This window comes from Sturnira hondurensis, unplaced genomic scaffold, assembly GCF_014824575.4.
Source record: "Sturnira hondurensis isolate 20B ecotype Veracruz unplaced genomic scaffold, ASM1482457v3 Scaffold0020601, whole genome shotgun sequence".
NCBI lineage: Eukaryota > Metazoa > Chordata > Mammalia > Chiroptera > Phyllostomidae > Sturnira > Sturnira hondurensis.
This window is the reverse complement of record NW_028093232.1, coordinates 2,622,564-2,645,700: the sequence shown is the minus strand read 5'-3', so window position 1 is coordinate 2,645,700 and position 23,137 is coordinate 2,622,564. Positions and strand designations below refer to the sequence as shown.

Sequence of the window (23,137 nt, the reverse complement as noted above, 5' to 3'; positions counted from 1 at the left end):
AATACATATTAAAAAAAGAAAGAATATATGCAAGCCTATATTTATAGCAACACTATTTACAATAGCCAAGATCTAGAAACAGCCCAAGTGCCCATCAGTAGATGAGTGGACAAAAAAACTGTGGTACATTTACACAATGGAATACTATGCAGTTGTGAAAAAGGAAACCCTTACCCTTTATGACAGCATGGATGGACCTGGAGAATATTATGCTAAGTGGAATAAGCCAGTTAAAGGCAAATACCATACGATCTCTCTTATATGTAGAATCTAATGATTGTGGAGAATGTGGAATCTCAGCAAAATAAACTGATGAGCAAAACAGAACCAGAGGTATGAATATATGGAGTAAACTCACAGATGTCAGAAGGCAGGGATGTGGGAGGGTCTGAATAAAAAAGGTGACGAGATTAGCCAAAGAACACATATGCACAACCCATGGACACAGACAACAGTGTAGTGAAGGTGGGGGGCAGGGGATGGATGTTGGGTGGAGGTGAGCAAAGAAGGGGAAAATGGGAGACATCTATAATAGTTTCATCATAAATAAAGTTTGTAAAGACTCAAAAGTAAAAAACCAGAAGGCCAATAATGAAAGTAAAGAGGGTTAATTTTCTACTGGTAATTAAGTAAATCCAAATTAAGATGAGGAAATACCATGCTATACCTAACAGACTGTCAAAAACTTTTTAAAAATTAATAGCTTTTACAACATCACATCCTGGTATATCAATACCAGTTCATTTCTACTGCTTGGAAGCACCCCACTGTATCATAAACCACAGTTTATCTACTTATCTGTTGAATAATATCTGGGTTGCTTACAATTCTTAACCTGTACAAAGAAAGCCTGATGGAAACATGTACAGGGCTTTTAAATTTTTATTTATTTATTTATTTTTAGAGAGAAAGAAAGGGAGGGAGAGAGGGGAAGGGAGGAAGAAAGGGAGAGAAACATCAACATGTGCTTGCCTCTCACACGCCCCCAACTGGGGACCTGGCCCACAACCCAGGCATGTGCCCTGACTAGGAATAGAACCAGCGACGCTTTGGTTTGCAGTCTAGTACTCAATCCACTGAGCCACACTAGTCAGGGCACATGTACAAATCTCGATGTGAACATATGGACTCATTTCAGTGGAGGGATGAATGTGTCACTATGATAGATGTATGTTTAATTTTTTTAAAAAGCCAAAGTGTTTCAAAGTAGTTGTATCATCTTACATTTCTAACAGTAACATACATATACATTTCAGGTGCTCCACATCCTCACCAACATTTTTTGGGTCACACTCTTTAAGACAAGCCATGCTAACAGTGTGTAGTGGTATCTTGTAGTTTTAATTTGCATTTCCCTGTGAATATTGAATGCCTTTTCACATTTGCCAACCCCCATATCTTTTTAGCAAAGTATTTTGTCCATTTTAAAATGAGGTTTTCTTCTTATTGTGGAAGTATGAGTTATTCATATATCCTCCATATAAATAGTTTTCTAAACTTGTATTTTCTGTTAGTCTACGGATTGACTGTCTTTTAATTTTCTCTACCATGTTTGTAAAACAATTATCATTCAATATTTTTCTTTTATACTTTGTGCTTTTGTGTCCAGCTAAGAAATCTTTGCTTAGTCTATAATCACAATGATTTTCTCAGATGTTTTCATCTATAATTTAATCATTTTAGCTCTTTAAACATAAGTCTATGATCCATTTTAAGTTAATTTGTTGATGGTGTCAGGTTGGAGGATTTTGTTGTTTTTTTGAAGGACAGAAATTGCCACCCAAAATTTCACTTTGAGAAAGTTTTATTTTTAGCAGAAGGAAACTGAGAAACAGAGAAACTCTGTCTTGACTCCATTTGTCTGAAAGGATGTAAGTTAATCACAGAGACAACCCTTATTAGTCTGGAGATGGTACCAGTGGACACTCCATAACAAACTTTACTAACTAGCCTTTATCTATGATTAGTTTCACATGTATTTGCCTTCTCACAATTGGTCTCCCCTAGGGACTCCAGGTCATTTTCTTTATCACTTCTCTAAAAATTTACTGTTCCTTTGTTAAGATGTTAGCTATATAAACCTAAGTTCTAACCAGACTTTTGAGTTACTCATACATGAGTTTCTCCCATGTGTGAGGTCTGTCTGGAAAAAGTCCGGCCATTGTTAATATAACAAGGACAGTTTGCATGACACCAATGTAACCTGGCAGCCAAGGAGAGTGGACTGGAATGTGCATGCATGAACAATAACAACTTCACTGTACCAGTCAGTGGGGGAGGCATCATTGTCCTATGTATAATACTTGTATCTTCTTCAATAAATATCTCTATTTTTCATATTACATAGCTGGGTACTTCTACAAAGACCTCATATATATGTAATATACATTAATAAACTTTTTTTCAGGTGAGAGCCTGGAAGAACAGAAAGAAAAAAGATTTTTCTTTCTTTACAATGGTTATCTAATTGTTTAAGGGACACTTATTAAAAAAGGTATCCTTTCTCTATTGAAATGCCCTGGCAATGGCCAAAAATCAGTAGATAATACCTTATGGATCTGTTTCTGGACTTCTTTTGTCTTCCATTGATCTACATTTATTGGCATAACATGTTTTTTTTTTAAATATTTTATTTATTTATCTTTAGAGGGGAAGGGAAGGAGAGAGGAAGAGAAACATCAATGTATGGTTGCTTCTTGTGCATCCCCTATGGGAACTGGCCCCTGCCGGGAACTGGCCTGCAACCCAGGCATGTGCCCTGACTGGGAATCGAACCACGATTGTCTAATTCGCAGGCCCGAGCTCAATCCACTGAGCTACACCAGCCAGGGCTGCATACCATGTTAATTATCAAATATTTATAAGCCTTGAAATCAGGTAGTGTAAGTCCTCCAATTTTGATCTCCATTTTCAAATTTATCTATTCTGGATCTTTTGTGTTTGCAGATAAATTTTAGAGTCAGTGTGTCAACTGACTGGGATTATGTTTAATCTATAGATCAATCTGTGAAGAACTAAAATCTTTAACAATATGAATATTCTCATCCATAAGCAATGTTTTGTAGTTTTCAGTATACAGCCACTGCATGTGTCTTGTCAAATTTAACCCTAAGAATTTCATACTTTTATGCTATTTGTAAATGATTTATTTTATCAATTTCAACTTTAGGTTGCTCTTCTTGGTATATAGGCAAGCAATGAAGTTTTTAAATTTTATTTATTTATTTTTAGAGAGAGGGGAAAGAGGAAGAGATGGAGGCAAACATCGATGTGTGGGAGAAACATCAACTGGTTGCCTCCCACACTCCCCCAACTGGAGACCTGGCCCACAACCCAGGCATGTGTGCTGACCAGGAATCAAACCAGCAACCTTTCAGTTCACAGGCCAATGCTTGATCTACTGAGCCACAGAGCCAGGGGAAGTAAACAATTTACTTTTATATACTGACTGTATTCTATAACCTTCCTACACTTAGTTAATCTAGTCTTACAAATTTCTTGTGGTTTCTTATACACATGATGCTATCCTCTGCAGTATGAAAAGCTTTATTTTTTCATTTTCAAGCTTATACCTTTTATTAGTCCCCCAACCCCACTCTTAGTTTATTGTACTGTTGAGAATCTTTAGCACTATGATAAAAAGTTGTGGTAGAGCAATCATTCTTGCCTTTGTCTTAGAGGCAAAGAAATGTGTACTTCATCATTAAGTACAGTATTAACTGTAGGTTTGTCAAAGATACCTCCTTCAGACTGAGGAGGTTCTTTTCTACTTTGTTGACTTTTAAACACAAACAAAAGTTGAATTTCCTCAAACTCTTTATTTGTCTCTCTAGAGATAATTATGCTATTTTCTTTTTTAGTCTGTTAATACAGTGCATTACATTGCTTGAATGTTGATGCTAAATCAACCTTGAGTACTGGGATACAACATTGGTCATGATGTATTGACCAATGTTTTTATACAGTGTTGGTTTCAATTTATTAAAATTTTGTTACGGATTTTTGCATCTATATTCATAATGGGTATTGTAGTTTTCTCATCTCTCTGGTTTTGGTATTAGAGTAAGTTGGGCACATACAATGAATTAGAAAGTGTTTCCTTCTCTTCTAAGTTCTTCAAAAGCTTATATAAAAACAGTGTATAAATTCCTCCTTATACTGTTGGAATCAGGAGTGAAGAAGTCAAATGGGCCTGGAGTTTCCTTTGTGGTAAAAGTTAAACTATAGTTCAATTTCTCTGATACAGGCCTACTCAGGTTATCTATTTCTTTTTTATTAAGCCTTAGCAGTTTACGTCTTTTGAGAAACTTGTCCATTTAATGAAAAATGTCAAATTTACTGGGGTGGAATGGTTTGAGGTATCCAATGTTATCTTTATAATGGCTATAGAATCATCAGTAATGTCCCACCTCTCATTCCTGCGATTAGTAATGTGTTCTCTTCCTTTTCTAAGTCTGGCTAAAAGTTTATCGATTTTGTTTATCATTTTAAAGAACTGGCTTTTGGTTTCACTGATAATCTCTATTGCTTTTCTGTTTTTATTTCAATGGTCCTTGCTCTAATCTTTACAATTTCCTCTGCTTACATGTTTATTTTTAACTTTTAAAAAATATTTTTTATTTAATTATTGTTCAAGTACAGTTTTCTTTTACTCCCTTCCCAGACCACTCCCCCAGTGCTCCCCACCTTCTTACATGTTAAGTTTGCTTTTTTTTTCTTCCTAATTTCTTAAGGTGAAAGCTTAGGTCAATGATTTTAGATCCTTGTAATACAACATTTGATGTTACAAATTTCCTTGTAAGTACTGCATTCATTGCATCCCACAAATATTGCTATGTCATATTCTCATTTCATTCTTCTAAAAATATTTTCTAATTTCCCTTATTCTTGTTTGACCCATGTCTAATTCAGAGCATTTAATTTCCAAATATTTGGAATTTTTTTGGGGGGGGTATATCCAGTTGATGGATTTGAAGAAATGGTACAAATGGAAGACATAAGCGAAAGATTTGGTGTAAGTTATAGAAAAGGCAAAGGTAACACCAACATGCACATACTGCTTTGGTGGCCAGGTGGTTGTTGAAAGCCAGTCTAAGGCTTACCTCTCTTCACTGTCTCCCAGGGTATGTCTATCAAAGAGATACTTTGCCATGCCAGTTTCAGGGGGTCCAATCTACACAAGTTGATTATGTGGTCACCCAATTCTTTGATAGATTTCACCTGCTCATCCTGGTAGTAAGCCACAATGAAGTTACATAGATGAGAGTCATTTTTTCAGCGGCCAATTTGTGCAAGTCCAGTGGTGTCTGATTCACACTTTTTCCCAAGTGTAATGTATACTTCATTGCATTCAGCCCATTCACCAGTCATCATAGCTTGGTTTCTTTATATTCTGAAGAAAAATTTAGCCACCTCATTGGTCCTGCAGTCATCAGTTTCTCAGCATGTTCCCTCTCCTCATAAGACTGGTGAAGAAAATATTTGGCCAAGTTCTTCAAAGCCATATCATCGTGGTTAAAGTAGTAAGACATGAACAGGTAGATGTAGAAGGCATAGAGTTCCAGGTTGATCTGGCAGCTAATGGCAGCCTCTGAGTCCTGGTGGTAGTTCTGGTGCACCTGCAAGGTGGATGTGGATGTCATGATGGGCAGCTAAGGAGATGCAGCTTCGCTGCGCTGGAGCAGTAGTGGGAGCCTTGGGGCCATCTCAGGGTGCTGTGAGGAGGTGGCAGAAGGATGGATGTGAGCAGTTGGCTGGGATGGGGGTTGACTGTCAGTTCTGTTAAAGCACTGTTGAAGCAAGAAACCATGGCGACTCTCAAGACTCAGGAATTTCCCAGATATTTTTCTGTTACTGATTCCTAAATTAATCCCTTTATGATAAAAGAACATGCTTTGTATATTCAAATCCTAAACTTATTGAAATTTTTATGGCCCAGAATATGGTCTATCTTGGTACACTTTCTATTAATATTAGAAAGTAATATAGTCCCTGGCTGGTGTGGCTCAGTAAATTGAGCACTGGCCTGTGAACCAAAGAGCCTCTGGTTCTATTCCTAGTCAGGGCACATGCCTGGGTTGTGAGCCAAGTTGTGCCCCCAATGGGGGGTGATTGAGAGGCAACCACACATTGATGTTTCTCTCCCTCTTTTCCCTTTGCCTTCACCTCTCTCTAAAAACAAATAAATAAAATATTTTTAAAAAGAGAAAATAACATATATCATGCTGTTCTTAGGAGGAGTAGGTCCATAAATATCAAATAGTTCAAGGTATTTACTGACTTTTTTGGTCTCATTTCTAAACCAATCATTGAGAGAGTACTGTTGAAAATCTTCAACTGGTGGGTTCTTTTTCTCCTTTGTTTTATTATGCTTCATGTATTTTGAAGTTGTCATTAAATGCATAACTACTTATGATAGTTTTCTTGAATAACTGACCCTCTTTCCATCATGAAACAACCATCTATATTCATGGATAATATACCTGGCTGTAAAACCTTTGTCTAATATTAATATAGTAACTCCTGCTTTCTTTTTAAAAAATATTTTGTTGATTATGCCATTACAGTTGTCCCATTTCCCCCTTTCATTCCCCTCCACCCTGCACACCTCTTCCCACCCACATTTGCCCCCTTTAGTTCATGTCCATGTGTCATAAGTTCTTTAGCTTCTACATTTCCCACACTATTCTTGCCCTCCCCCTGTCTATTTTCTACCTACTGTCTATGCTACTTATTCTCTGGTACCTTTTCTCCCTCTCTCCTCCTACCATTCTCCTGTTGCTAACCCTCCATGTGATCTCCATTTCTGTGGTTCTGTTCTAGTTGTTTGCTTAGTTCGCTTTCACCTTAGGTGTGGTTGTTAATAACTGTGAGTTTGCTGACCTTTCACTGTTCATATTTTTTTATCTTCTTTTTCTTAGATAAGTCCCTTTAACATTTCATATAATAAGGGCTTGGTGATGATGAACTCCTTGAATTTGATCTTATCTGAGAAGCACTTTATCTGTCCTTCCATTCTAAGTGAAAGCTTTGCTGGATAGAGCAATCTTGGATGTAGGTCTTTGGATTTCATGACTTGGAATACTTCTTTCCAGCCCCTTCTTGCCTATAAGGTCTCTTTTGAGAAATCAGCTGACAGTCTGATGGGAACTCCTTTGTAGGTGACTGTCCCCTTATCTCTTGCTGCTTCTAGGATTCTCTCCTTCATTTTAATCTTGGCTAATGTAATTATGATGTGCCTTGGTGTGTTCCTCCTTAGGTCCAACTTCTTTGGAACTCTGAGCTTCCTGGACTTCCTGGAAGTCTATTTCCCTTGCCAGACTGGGGAATTTCTCCTTTATTATTTGTTCAAATAAGTTTTGCACTTGTGGCTGTTTCTTTTCCCCTTCTGGTATCCCTATAATTCGGATGTTGGAATGTTTAAAGATGTCCTGGAGGTTCCTAAGCCTCTCCTCATTTTTTTAATATTTGTTTCTTCATTCTTTTCTGTTTGGTTGTTTCTTTCTTCCTTCTGGCCCACTCCATTGATTTGAGCCCATTTTTTCCCATTACTATTGGTTCCCTATGCATTTTGCTTCATTTCACTTATTGTAGCCTTCATTTTTTCCATCTAATTTCCAACCAAAATCAACCAGTTCTGTGAGCATCCTGATCACCAGTGCTTTGAACTGTGCATCTGATAGGTTGGCTATCTCTTAGTTGCTTAGATGTATTGGCTCTGGGGCTTTGATCTGTTTTTTGTTTAAGCCTTTTTTTTTGGTCTGATCACAACTGTTACACATGAGGGGCAGAACCTTAGGTGTTCACCAGGGCAGGTCAACCCAGTTGCTGGGTTATGAAGCAGTATGTGGGAGAGGGGTCAGAGAGGAAGCAATGATGCTTGCTCCACTCTCTCTTGGATTTCAGTCCCTTCTGCTGCTTCCCATAAGCAAATGGGGCCCTTCTGGTGCTGGTTCCTGGGTAGGCGGGCTTGTATACATTCTAGGACCCTGTGGGTCTCTCCAACAAACTCTTCTGTGAGGCTAGGAATCTCTCCTGGCACCTCAAATCTCACAAATGTTTTCGATTGGTGCTTTTAGGCTTTATTTCCCAGCGCTGGGGTCCTGGGTTGCAAGGTCTGTCTCGCTGCCCATTTTCACCTGGTTTATCTGCGCTCAAATGTGTGACTGCGGTCAGCCAATCACCTGCATGCCTCACTGGGTCTTCTCATTGCTACCCTGTGCCCAGAGTCTGCCAGCTGCTGCCTGCACCCTCAGGGTCTGCCAGCCGCCACTTTTTTCTGCCCCGATCCCTCTCCACCAGTTGCCAACTCCGCCCTTCTTACCGGTCTGGATGAATGATTGTCGGACTTCCGTACAGTTCAATTTTCTGTCAGTTCTGGGTGCTTTTTTGTTTCTAGATTTTGGTTGTCCTTAATTTTGGTTGTGCGAGGAGGCACAGAGTGTCACCTATGCCTCCATCTTGGCAGGAAGTCTCTGCTTTCTTCTGATCAGTATTTACATAGTGTGTCTTCTTCCACTCTTATACTTTCAGTCTGTGTCTTTAAATATGTTTAAACTGAGTTTCTTATACATAGCGCTTACCTAGATATTACTTTTAAATGCAATCTGATAATTCCCACCTACTAATTGTAGTGTTTAGATTATTTGCACTTAATGTGATTACTAATATGGTTTGATTTAAACCAACCATCTTGCTATTTCTTTTCTATTTGTCCAATCAGCTCATCTCTTTTCTGGATTTTTTTAAAATTAAGCATTTTTGTAATTCAGTTTTATCTCCTTTCATGGTTTCTTTAGGATTTAGGGTATACATCTTTAACTTATCACGATCAACCTTCAAATAATGTACCACTGCTCATGTAAGAACCTTAGAACAGTACACTTCTATTTTGGTCCTCCCAACATTTTGGGCAATTGTTGTTATACATTTTATTTCTGCACAAGTTATAAATCACACAATACAGTTTTAGTGCTTTTGTTATAGTCAATTATCTTTTAAGTGGCTTTTAAAATACCTATTATTTTTTATATAGATGTAATGCTTTTCCTCATTCTTTTATGTAGATCTAAATTTCCATCTGGTATAGTTTTATCCTGTCTTTAACATATCTTGTAGTGGTAGTTTGATGGTGATTAATTCTATCAGCTCTTGTGACACAGGGAAACAAGGTCATGAAAAATTGGGACTTGGTTTGATACTACCATTTCCTCCACTGCACATTTTATGTTATGTTGGGGCAGAATTCAGAGGGTCACAACCTCTGTGGTCCAAAGGAGTCACTATGAGGGCCCAAGGAAGTTATTTGCAATTTTCAGTGGAAAACAAATGGTGGTTACTAGTTATGACGATTATGTACTTTGTATCTGGATTTGCCATACCTTTCTTTATAGTAAGACACCAACTGCTTAATAAGAAAGAACGTTTAGTTAATCCATGAAACAGATAGGAAGAGGAGGATTTTATCAGGCGTACTCATTACAAAATGGTTAAAACCACGAAAACATATTAGATGTTTGCCAATAAACTTATAGCATGAACCTTAATGCCTCCCCACTGAAATACAAAATAAAAAAATTCTACCAGCTCATATATTTTTATATTTAAATATTTTTCTTTTTTAATCCTCTCCTGAGAATATGTTTATTGATTTTAGAGAGAGAGTAAAGAAGACAGACACAGACAGACAGAGAAACATCAGCTGGTTCCCTCCTGTACATGCCCTGACTGAGGATGACACCCACAGTCTAGGTCCCTGCCCTGACCAGGGATTGAACCCTCAACCTTTTGGTGAATGGAATGATGCTCCAATCACCTGAGTCACTTGGCTGGGGGTTTACTTTCCAATTATAGTTGATGTACAATATTATAGTAGTTTCAGGTGTAAAACCCAATAATTAGACATTTATATAACTTACCAAGTGATTACCCCAATAAATCTAGTACTGATCTGACACCATACAAACTTATTATAATCTTACTGACTATATTCTCTGGCTGTACTTTACATCTCTGTGAGTATTATGTAACTCCTAACTTGTACTTAATCCCTTCACCTTTTTACCCATCTTCCCAATCCTCTCTGATCTGGCAACTGCCAAAAAGTTCTCTACTATCTATCAGTCTGTTTGTTTTCTGCTGGTTCATTTTTTTGTGTCTTAGATTCCAAATATGAGTAAAATCACCGACATTATCTTTCTCAGTATGACTTATTTCACTCAGCACAGCACCCTCTTAAGTCTATCCATGTTGTTGCAGATGGCAAGATTTCACTCTTCTGATGGCTAAGTCATTATAACATTGCATGTATGCACCACTTCTTTATTCATTCATCTGCCGATGAACAATTTCCATCAATATGCAGTAGTGGAAAGGCTGGGTCCTTTTTAGTCTTTTGTTACAGCCTTTGTTGTAAAGTCTATCTAGAGACTTCTAGCCAAGATGGTGGCATAGATAAACATGGTTTGCCTCTTCACACAACCACATCAAAATTACAACTACAATATAGAACAACCATCACTCAGAACCATCAGAGATTGAGTTGATGGAAGTCGGACAATAACAGAATTAAACCACATCCATCCAGACTGGTAGGAGGGGCAGAGATGCAGAACCAGCTGGTCACACATTCATGTGTGGTATATAAAAATTTGGGACAGATAACTCATGAGCAAGAAGTCCCAGACCCACACCAGGCCCCCAGCCCAAGGTTCCAGTGTCATGAAGATAAGTCCCCACATCTTCTGGAAGGCAAAATCAGTGGGGATTAAGGGGGTGGAAGAAACTTCTTAAGTCCCAAGCAGTCCGTCTTAAAGAACCCCTATATAAACTTACTCAGATTCACTCCCTCTGAGCTCCAGCAACGGGGTAGCAGCTTGAAAGGCACTAGTAGCATACAGGGAGAAACTGAAGTGTCTGGAATCAAGGCAATAGCTGGGGGACAGCTTTCTCCTAGACATAAACAAGGGCAGAGGCCACTGTCCCTTTTCTGAATGCACTCCCTACAGAGCAACAGAGCCACATAGCTCTGTTGGTGCCATTATCTGAGGCAGGTAGGTACCATTACCTGAGGAAGGTAGGTACCATTATGTGAGACTCCATCAACCTGACTAACACTGTTTGCTCCACCCTGGAGACTGCTGAGACTCTGTCCCACCCAACTTATGGGCCCATGCAAACTGCTTTTCCAACTGAATGGCTAGTTTGGCTCATGCTACACAACTTCCTAAATCCTCTCAAATATGCAACAGCCAGCTTCAGTGAGTCCCCAACCCCTGTATCTCTTGCTAAGTGCCCCCAGGTCTAGCACTAGCAGCAGCCAGCCAAACTTCACAGTTTAGCTCCACCTGGGAATCTCCAAGCCCGGCACAAGTAGTAGCCACCTCAAATTGCTTTATACATCTGGCAGGGTACCCCAGGCAAAACACAGATGGGGGCCAATCTTGGCCCGTACCACCCAGGAAAACCCAGAGCCTGTGCACCCAGTGCATAGCTATAGACCATGTCGAAGCACAACAACCTTGTTCCCACAGAGCTGAACCTCCCTCCACAGGGGGTGGAGGTTGGTGGTCAGTGGCCTGAGACAATCCTTGCAGCTGACTGGCCAGGGTAAAATCCCTCCCATTGACCTTCCAAAAGCAAATAACGTCCAACTACAAGAGGAACATTTACTCAGCCCACATGAAGGGCACACCTTGAGTACCCAGTTCAGGTGATAAAGGAGGCTGTGCTACTGGACCCTACAGGACACCTACTCTATTAGGCCAGGCTCCCAAGACACAGAGTGAGGGCAGCTCTACCTAATACAAAGAAACAAACACAGAGAGGCTGCTACAATGAGGAGACAAAGAAACATGGCCCAAATGAAATAGACCAAAACTCTACAAAAAGAACTAAATGAAATGGAGATGAGATAAGCAATCTATCAGTTGTAGAGTTCAAAACAATGGTTATAAGGATGCTCAAGGAACTTAGTGAGGAGCTCCACAGCATAAAAAAGATCCAGTCAGAAATAAAAGGTACATTAATTAAAATTAAAAAACAACCAATCAGGACAAGAAGAAAAAGAAGCCAAAAGAACAAGGTCAATGTAAATAGCCTCTGGGACAATTTCAAGCATTCCAACAGTTGCATCATAGGAGTACCAGAAGGAGAAGAAAGAGAGCAAGAAATTGGAAATCTATTTGAAAAAATAATGAAGAAAATCTTCCCTAGTCTACTTCAAGACACATTATAATTAAAACGTCAAAGGTAAAAGGTAGTAAGAAAAGTCCCAAACAAAATGAATCCTAAGAGGTCCACAGCAAGACACATTGTAATTAAAAAGCCAAAGGTTAAAGAGAAAGAGAATCTTAAAAGCAGCAAGAGAAAAGACAGGGGATTTCCTGTAAGACTGTCATGTGTTTCTCAAAAGCAGGTTAGAAGGGTTGATAAGAGAGTTCCAGCTAAGATGGAGGTATAGGTACAGGCCCTTTGTTTCCTCACACAATGAAAAGAAAGATAACAACCAATCTGAAATCAATAAACAACCAAAAGCACCAGAAAATTGAAGATGGAGGCATAGGTGGAAACACTGTACCTCCTCCCACAACCAAGTTTGAATACAACAAAGGTTTGGAGAACAAAGACGCAGCCAAAGAACAGAAAATTGAATTATACGGAAGTCCGACAACAATGAACCATTCAACTGGACCAGTAAGAGGGGCAGAGCAGGCAGCGGAGCAGGGACAGGCAAGAAAGATCCCTCCCTTAACCCTAGGCAGTTCCGCCTCCGGCTGACCCAGTGAGGCCTCAGGGCAGCAGGCTGGCTGCCATCACCCATTCACGCACAGCTAAACCAGCAAAGGAGTGAGCAGTGAGACGGACCACACAGGCCGCAGTGGGCTAATCCAGTGGCAGGCTGACCTCGGTCACACATTCCCAGGCAGTGGGACAGACCATGCCGCCCACTATGGCCGCAGGAGGCAGCAAAGGGGGCCCACCATTGCTTTCCTTTGGCCCCGCCCCCACATATAGTGTCACAACCCAGCCACTGAGTTGCCCCACCCTGGTGAACACCTAGGGCTCCGCTCCTCATACGTAACAGGCACGAACAGACCAAAACATGGCTCAAGAAGAAGTCAAAGCCCCAGAGCCAATAATTCTAAGTGAAAAACAAATAGCGAACCTCTCAGATGCACAGTTCAAAATACTGCTGATCAGGATGCTCACAGAACTGGTTGATTATAGTCACAAATTAGAGGAACATATGAAGGCTAAACTAATCGAAATGAAGGGAAATGCACAGGAAACCAATAGTGATGGAAAGGAAACTGAGACTCAAATCAATGGAGTGGACCAGAAGGAAGAAAGAAACATCCAACCAGAAAAGAATGAAGAAACAAGAATTCAAAAAAATGAGGAGAGGCTTAGGAACCTCCAGGACATCTTTAAACATTCCAACATCCGAATTATAGGGATACCAGAAGGGGAAAAGAAACAGCCACAAGTGCAAAACTTATTTGAACAAATAATAAAGGAGAACTTTCCCAGTCTGGCAAAGGAAATAGACTTCCAGGAAATCCAGGAAGCTCAGAGTCCCAAAGAAGTTGGACCTAAGGAGGAACACACCAAGGCACATCATAATTACATTAGCCAAGATTAAAATGAAGGAGAGAATCCTAGAAGCAGCAAGAGATAAGGGGACAGTCACCTACAAAGGAGTTCCCATCAGACTGTCAGCTGATTTCTCAAAAGAGACCTTATAGGCAAGAAGGGGCTGGAAAGAAGTATTCCAAGTCATGAAATCCAAAGACCTACATCCAAGACTGCTCTATCCAGCAAAGCTTTCATTTAGAATAGAAGAGCAGATAGAGTGGTTCTCAGATAAGATCAAATTCAAGGAGTTCATCATTACCAAGCCCTTATTATATGAAATGTTAAAGGGACTTATCTAAGAAAAAGAAGATAAAGAATATGAACAGTGAAAGGGCAGCAAACTCACAGTTACTAACAGCCACACCTAAAACAAAAGCAACCAAGAGGACAGCTAGATCAGGAGCAGAACCATAGAAATGAAGATCACATGGAGGGTAAGCAACAGGGGAGTGGGAGGAGGAGGAGAAGGGAGGAGAAGATACAGAATATAAGTAGCACAGACAGTTGGTAAAAAATAGATAGGGGGAGGGCAAGAATAGTATGGGAAATATAGAATCTAAAGAACTTGAGACACATGGTCATAAACTAAAGGGGGGAAGGGGGGATGGGGTGTGCAGGGTGGAAGGGAATGAAGGGGGGGAATAGAACAACTGTAATGGTATAATCAATAAAATATATTTTTTTAAAAAAGCACCAGAAAATCAAACTGCATGGAACTCTAACAACAAAGGAATTAAAGAAAAAAATCAACCAGAACAACCAGACCAGTAAGGTGGTAGACTGCACAGGCTGACTCAGAAAAACTGTGGTGATGCAGTGGACTTTGGGGGCGGGGCTGGCTCCTGAACTCATTGAGCTGCACGGGAGGGGCTGATTTAAGGGGACTCAGAGGTGGCTGTGGGCTGTGATGGTTGCAGTGGTAGGAGAAGGTCCCAGTCTCACATGAGAGTTGGAAAGGGCACTAGAGAGGAGCAGGCCAGGCAAGCCACACTGTTCCCTTTCTGGCCCCTCCCCCACAGGCACTGCCGGAGCGCAGTAAGGAGGGTTGCTCTGACACAGTGAATACCGAAGTCCCCCACCCCCATAACCTATCAGCTGTGCTGAGACAAAGAAATATGGCCCAAGTGAAAGAACTGAGTAAAGCCTCAGAAAGAGAACTAAGCGAGGAAAAGATTGCCACCCTATCTGACGGAGAATTTAAAGCCCTGGTAATCAAAATGCTCACAGACCTGATGAGCTTGGTCGAGAAATAAAAACACAAATGAAAGATACCCAAAATGAAATAATGCAAAACATTCAGGGAACAGGAAGTGACAGGAAGGAAACCAGGACTCAAAGCAATGATTTGGAACAAACAAACAAACAAAAAAATCCAATGGGAACAGAAGGAAGAAACAAGAATTCAAAAAAGTGAAGAGAGTCTTATAAACCTTGGGGACAATCTGAAACACTCCAAATATATCCAAAGATATATCCAAAGATATCCAAATTATAGGGGTGCCAGAAGGAGAAAAGCAACAGCAAGAAATTGAAAACTTATTTGAACAAATAATGAAGGAAAACTTCCCCAATCTGGTGAAGGAAATAGACTTCCAGGAAGCCCAGAGAGTCCCAAAGAAGTTGGACCCAAAGAGGAACACACCAAGGCACATTATCATTAAGTTACCCAAGATTAAAGATAAAGAGAAAATCCTAAAAGCAGCAAGAGAAAAGGAGAGAGTTACCCACAAAGGAATGCCCATAAGGCTATCAGCTGATTTCTCAAAAGAGACCTTACAGGCAAGAAGGGGATAGAAAGAAGTATTCCAAGTCATGAAATCCAAAGACCTATATCCAAGATTACTCTATCCAGCAAAGCTATCCTTTAAAATGGAAGGGCAGATAAAGTGCTTCCCAGATAAGGTCAAGTTAAAGGAGTTCATCATCACCAAGCCCTTATTATATGAAATGTTAAAGGGACTTATCTAAGAAAAAGATAAAAAATATGAAGAGTAAAATGACAACAAACTCACAACTATCAACAAATCAACCTAAAAGAAAAGAAAAACAATGAAAACAAAAACTAAACAAACTACCAGAACAAGAACAGAATCAGAGAAATGGACATCACACAGAGGGAGTTCAGTGGGGAGAGGGAAGGGAGGAATAGTGGGGGAAAGGTATAGGGAAGAAGAAGCATGGTTAGTAGGCATAAGGTAGATGGAGAGAGATTAAAAATGGTATAGGAAACAGAGAACTCAAAGAACTTACATGTACAACCCATGGACATGAACTAACGGGGGGGAAGCTGGAGGGCTGGGGGGGCAGGTCAGAGAAGGTTATAGTGGGAAAATTGGGAAAACTGTAAAAGTATAATCGATAGAAAAATATATTTTTTAATATTTTATTTATTTCTAGCGATGGGGAGAAGGCAAGAAGAAAGAGTGGGACAGAAATATCAATGTGTGGTTGCCTCTCATGTGTCCCCCACTGGGGACCTGGCCTGAAAGCCAGGCACGTGCCCTGACTGGAAATCAAACTGGCGACCCTTTGCGTCACAGGTCCACGCTCAATCCACTGAGCTACACCAGCTAGGGCAGAAAAATATTTTTAATAAATAAATAAATACAGCAATTAAAAAAAAAAGAAGGCTTGGTAAGAAATATTCAAAGTCATGAAAAGCAGGGACCTACAGCCATAACTACTCTACCCAGCAAAGCTATCATTTAGAATCAAAGGGTAGATAAAGAGGTTTCCAGACAAGAAAAAACTAAAGGAGTTCATCATTTCCAAACCATTATTATATGAAATGTTAAAGGGACCTATTTAAGGAAAAAAGATCAATACTATGAACAATAAAATCACAAAAAAAATACATATCTATCAACAATTCAATCTAAAAACAAGCAAAGCAAACAAGAACAGAGACAGAATAATGGAAATGGAGATGTTTTGATGGTTGCCAGATGGGGGTGGGAAGGTAGGGTATGGGTAAAGAGGTGAGGGGATTTAAAAGTATAAATAGGTAGTTACAGAATAGTCACGTGGATGTAAAGTACAGTATAGGAAATGGAGTAGCAAGGAACTTATACGCATGACCCATGTACACGAACAATTGAGTGGGGACTGCCTCAGGAAAGGGGAGAACTGAGTGGACTGGGGCAAAGGGAGAAAAATTGGGACAACTGTAATAGCACAATCAATAAAATATAATTTAAAAAATAAAATGTTTTTTTTTAATGAAGTCTATTTAGTCTGGAGTAAGTATTGCTACCCCAGTTTTTTAATTTTTAATTTCTATTTTCATAAAACATCTTTTCCATCCCTTTACTTTCAGTGTGTGCTTTTCAATCTGAAGTCTCTTACAATCATATGTAAGGGTCTTGTTTTGGTATCCATTCAGCCACCATATCTTTTGATTAGAGCATTTAATACAACTGCATTTTAAGTAATTGTTGATGGATATGTATTTACTGCCATTCACATTTAAGTCTGTATTCTTCAAGACCCTTTAATATTCCCTGTAATACTGGTGTGGTGGTGATAAACTTTAGTTTTTTCTTGTCTGGGAAGTTCTGTATCTGCCTTTCGATTCTAAATTATTGTTTTGGTGGGCAGAGTACTCTTGGTTGTAGGTCCTTGCTTTTCACCACTTTGAATATTTCCAGTCCCTTCTGGACCTGCAAAATTTCTGTTGAGAAATCGGCTGACAGTCTTATGAGAGTCTCCTAGTAGGTAACTAACTGCTTTTGTCTTACTGTTTTAAGATTCTTTCTCTTAAACCCTTGGCATTTTAATTACAGTGTATCTTGCTGTGGGCCTCTTGGGGTTCATTTTGTTTGGGACTTTTTCACTTCCTGGACTTATATATCATTTTCTTTACCAGGTAAGTTTTGTTATTATTTTTATTGCTGCCCAGTTATAGTTGTCCTCATTATTCCCCCATTACTCTCCTCTGACCTACCCATACCTGTTATTATTTTTTCAAAAAGGTTTTTAATTCCTTGTTCTCTTCCCCTTCCAGCACCACACTTCCAACCCCAAATGCTTGAAGTTGTCCCAGAGACTCTGTAAACTATCTTTCTTATTTATTTATTTATTTATTTATGCTGTTCTGACTGGATAGTGTCTGCTTCCTTATTTCCTAAATCACTGATTTAATCATCTGCTTCATCCAGTCTATTACTGATTACCTGAAATGTATCCTTTATTTCAGTTAGTGCATTCTTCATTTCAGACTGGTTCTTTTAGATGTTTTCTATCTCAATTTTTATGTTCTTATTTTTTCCACATTTCTTATTGTTGTTCAAGTATAGTTGGTCCCCATTTCCCCCCAACTTCCCCTCCCCCACAAATCATCTCCACTTCCCACCCTTGATCTTACCCGTTTGGCTTTGTCCATGTATCCTTTACACATGTTCCTGACAACTCTTTCCCTTTTCCCCACCTATTATCCTCTCCCACCTCCCCTGTGGTTACTGTCAGTTTGTTCTTAATTTCAGTGTCTCTGGTTATATTTTGTTTGCCTGTTTTGTTGGTTAGGTTCCACTTATAGGTGAGATCATATGGTATTTGTATTTCACTGCCTCGCTTATTTTACTTAGCATAATGCTCTACAGATCCATACATGCTGTCACAAAGGGTAGGAGCTCCTTTCTTTCTGCTGCAAAGTATTCCATTGTGTATATGTACCATAGTTTTCTGATCCACTCATTTACTGATTGGCACTTAGGTTGCTTCTAGCACTTGGCTATTGTAAATAACACTGCTATGAACATTGGGATGCATAGCTTCTTTTGAATTGGTATTTTAGGACTCTTAGGGTATAGTTCCAGCAGTGGAATTGCCGGGTCAAAAGGCAGTTCCATTTTTATTTTTTTGAGGAAATTCCATGTTTTCCACAATGGCTGCACCAGTATGCATTCCCACCAACAGTGCACTAGGGTTCCCTTTTCTCCACAACCTCACCAGCACTTTTTTGTTAATTTAGTTATGACAGCCATTGTGACCAGTGTGAAGTGGTATGTCATTGTGGTTTTAATTACCATTTCTGTCATGGCTAGTGATGCTGAGCATCCTTTCACACATCCCTGGGCCCTCTGTATGTCCTCCTTGGAGAAATGTCTGTTCAGGTCCTTTGCCCATTTTTAATTGGGCAAATCTCAATTTTTCTATTTCCTATCTCTTTGCTGAAGTTCTTACTACATTCATCTACTCTTCCCCAACTCACTGAACACCCTTACAACCAGCATTTTGAACTCTGCATCTGGTAGATTTTCTCCATTTTGTTTTGTTCTTTTTCTGGAGTTTTCTTCTTTCATTTGAGACCTGTTTGTCTCCCCATTTTCACTACCTCCCTTTTTGTTTCTATGTATTAGGTATATAGGTGCTACATCTCTTGGTTTTAATAGAGTGGCCTTATGTAGGTGTCCTGTAGGATCCAATGGCACAACCTCCCAGGTTACTCAAGCTAATTTCTCCAGGTGTACCATCCCCACCCTGTGTGGGCTGTGTGTACCCTATTGTTGTAGCTGAGCCTTGATGGGTATTGACACCTCAACAGGACGTATTTAACCTCTACACCAATTATCAGCGAGGACTGGCCGCAACCACTGTAGAGGATCTTCTGTGCAGTGACTGACCTCATAGAACAGGACTTGCTTCAGTGAGGTTCTGGTGCCTGCTGAATCTGCACCTTGAGTGTGTTAATCCTTGAGGTGGCTGGGTGGTGCTTCAGCATGGTCTGAAGCTGTCCACCATGTAAGCAGGCTTGGGGACCTCCTGGAAGGTGCAGGTCAAGTTCAGCCTCTAGCTGTGCCCTGCTCAGGCCCACCTGGCATGAACTAGAGATCTACAGATTGCTGCTCTTGTGTTGGTCTTGGACATGCCTTGGAGAGGCCAAGCTGTGAACAAAGGCCAGCTGACACTAGTACCAGGCCTGAGGGCACTGAGCAAGAGGCATGTAGCACTGAGGCCAGATTCTATTTACTGGAGAGACTTTAGGAAAGTCTTAAGCATGAGCCAAGATAAGCCATTTGTATAGAAAAGCTTGTAGAAACAGCTTGGGTAGGTGTCAAAGTTGGGTGGGGCAGGGTCTGAGGGAATCACCAGGATGGGGCAAACAGTGTTACCAAGGTTGATGACTCAGATATGGTACCCACCTGCTGACTGTCAGGGGAGGGCTCAGAAAAGGAACAATGGCCTCTGCCAGCACTTCTATCTGGAAGAAAGCTGCCCCTCCAGCCCTCACCCTAATGGTAGACAATTCAGTTTTTCTCTGTATGTTCCTGGCACCTTTCAACATGCATGGGATCTTCAAGAGGAATGCCTAGGACTCCAAAAGCCCTCCATGTCACTCAGCCATAATCCTTGCCGGTTTTCACAGCCAGAATTATGGGGTCTTCTCTTCGTGGCACTGGAACCCTAGGCTGAGGGGCCTGGTGTGGGGCTGGGACACCTTGATCCTCAGTGGGAACCTCCGCAGCTGAGATATCCCCCGATTTTTAACTACCACATGTGGGTGTAAAACCAGGCCTGTTCCGTGTCCCTGCCCCTCCTACCAGTTTCGAAGTGGCTTCTTCTTTGTATCTTTAGTTATAGGACTTTTGTGCAGCTAGATTTCAGGAAGTTCTAATGATGGCTGTTCTAGAGTTTAGTTGTAATTCTGAAGTGGTTGTGGGAGGATGCAAGTATTTCATTTACCCTCTCTACCATACTTAGTTATATATTTTAAAAGCTTTATTTCATCTTCATTAATTTAATTGTGATAAAATTCACATACCATACAATTCACCCATTTAAAGTGTATAATTTAGTGGCTTTTAGTGTATTCAGAGCTGTGATTCCATCAACAATATCAATTTTCTATCATTTTTATCTTCCCAAAAAGAAACCCTATACCCATTAGCAATAACTCCCCATTTTCTTCCAATCTTCAGCCCTAAGCAACCATGAATGTACTATGATCCTTTGAAATGTGCATCTGACAGGTTGGCTATCTCTTGGTCACTTAAAAGTATTGGCTCTGGGGCTTTGATTTGTTCTCTTTGAGACATAATATTTCAGTCTGTTCACACCTGTTATGTATGAGGGGCGGAGCCTTAGGTGTTCACCAGTTGCCGGGTTGTGATGCTGTATGTGGTGGAGGGATCAGAGAGGGAACAATGGTGTTTGCTCTGCTCATATTTCAGTCCCTTCTGCTACTTCCCACAAGCAAATTGGGCCCTTCTGGTGCTGGTTCCCAGGTGGGTGGGCTTCTGTACGTTCTAGGACCCTGTGGGTCTCTCCAACAAACTCTCCTGTGAGGCTGGGAGTCTCTCCTGGCACTTCTGCCCCCGCAAGTGTTTTGAATCGGTGCTTTTAGGCTTTATATCCCGTCACTGGGGCCCTGGGTTGCGTGGTCTGTCTCGCTGCCTGTTTTTGCCTGGTTTATCTACACATGAATGTGTGACTGAGGTCAGCCAGCAGCCTTGCATGCTTCACTGGGTCTGCTTGTTTCCTTCCCACACCCAGGATCTGCTAGCCTCGTGCCATCTGAGCTCCTGGGTCTGCCAGGCACCGCCTTTTCCTGCTGCAACCCCGCTCCACCGGCCACCGACTCTGCCCCTCTTATTGGTCTGGATGAATGGCTGTCGGACTTCCATACAGTTCAATTTTCCGTTTGGTTTGTTTTTTTGTTTCTAAAGCTTTGTTGTCCTTAATTTTGGTTGTGGGAGGAGGCACAGTGTTTCTACCTATGCCTCCATCTTGGCTAGAAGTCAAGAATTTTTATCTAAATATCCACATGTGGTTAGCAACTACTGTACTAGACAGTGCAGGTTTAGGGGGAACCTCTTAATCTCTCCTGTGAAGCTCTCTTCTCTTAAATTCTCTACATACAAATTCTAGCTGCCTTGACATTGCTAAATTTTTACCTCTGTCTCCTCATCTCAGGGAGACTACCTGCGCTATTTGGATGTCCCTTCCCATACTAGGTGTTACAATCTGGAAACTCTCTTCAGGCCAAAAGGTGGGGCCATTAAAGGGCTCAACCTATTTGTTTCACCTCTCTCAGGTATCACTGTTCTGTGCTACCCCTTGTCCAATGTCTAAAAGAGGTTTTTTCATTGATTTGAGAGAGACATCAATTTGTTGTTCCACTTATTTATGTATTCATCAGTTGCTTCTTGTATGTGTCCTGACCAGAAATCAAACCCACAACCTTGGCATATCAAGCCAACACTCCAACAAACTGAGCTACCCAGCTAGAGTTAAGACATTTTAAATATATATTTTGTCCAGTTATTTGTTTAAGGCAGGAGCATAAATCAACTTCTGTGTTAGTCTACTGTGACTAAAACTTAAGCTCCCTTCCACTGAGTTTTAATTATTCAGTTATTATATATATTTATTTGCAAAATATCTGGAAAATATCTAATTCCTTATTTAAAACCCGACCACTCTTGCTTTATTCTTTCTTATTCATAGTTTTTATTCACTCTTCTATTTCACTAAATATACTTATTTTATATTCTATGTCAAATAATTTGATATCTGAAGTTTCTGTGGGTCTAGCTCAGTTGGTTCTGCTTATGCTTGTTCACAGTGACATCTGTGATATCATTATTATTATTATTAGCACATATTTATTGGTAATCTATCTTTGGGAACTCTTTGAAGCTAGGGCTGGCATATGCTACACCAGGGATGATCTGTTGGCTTCTCTCAGGGGCCCAGGAGCTCTATCAACTTGGATCTACCTTTCTTTCTAAGATTTTATCTATTCATTTTTTGAGACAGGGAAACATCAATGTGTGGCTGCCCCTCGTGTGCCCCCAACTGGGAACATGGCCACAACCCAGGCATGTGCCCTGACTGGGAATCCAACAGATGACCCTTTGGTTTGTAGGCCAGCAGCTAATTCACTGAGCCACACCAGCCAGAGCTGGATTTACTTTTTAATTAAACTTAGTTTATATATATTTAACTTTTTGACCAAAAAATAAATTCACATGGTTCAAAAATTTTACCCATTCCCTTCCCAATTCTCTTGGTTGGGCCTGAGGACTAAACTAGCACAGTGCATAGTAAAGAATTTAATTCTGCCCAAAGACTTCTGGTCTCTGCCTCGGCTCCCTGAAAGTAATCCTAAACCACTGGAATCTTTTGCTTGTTAAGAGTCTGTGTTTACTGGGAGCTTTGAACTAGGCCAGATAGTCTAACAATGTGACTTTAGGTCACAGTATTAATGTGACCTCAAAAGGACCTGGAGACTGAGGTCAGCTTATGTAGGCAGTCAACCATACCTGTGTGATGAGTAGCAACAAAAACTCTGAACACCAAGGCTAGAGTGAGATTATTGAGTTGGTAATATTCCATGTGTATTGTCACATATTATTGCCAGGAGGAGTTAACACTGTCCATGACTCCACTGGGACAGGATAACTGGAAACTCAGCATTTAGAACCCTCCTGGACTCTACCCTATATGTCTCCTCCATTGGCTGATTTCAGTTGCCATCGTTTTCCTGAAATAAATTGTAACT

General features: G+C 40.4%; 1 protein-coding gene and 1 pseudogene across 9 annotated transcripts in view; both read right to left on the bottom strand.

Moving 5' to 3' along the window:
• The window catches only part of R3HDM2 (R3H domain containing 2), a 160,816-nt gene that overhangs the window by 90,243 nt on the left and 47,436 nt on the right, over positions 1-23,137 (bottom strand). The window lies entirely within an intron of this gene.
• LOC118975967 (ferritin heavy chain-like) lies at positions 4,947-5,789 on the bottom strand (annotated as a pseudogene).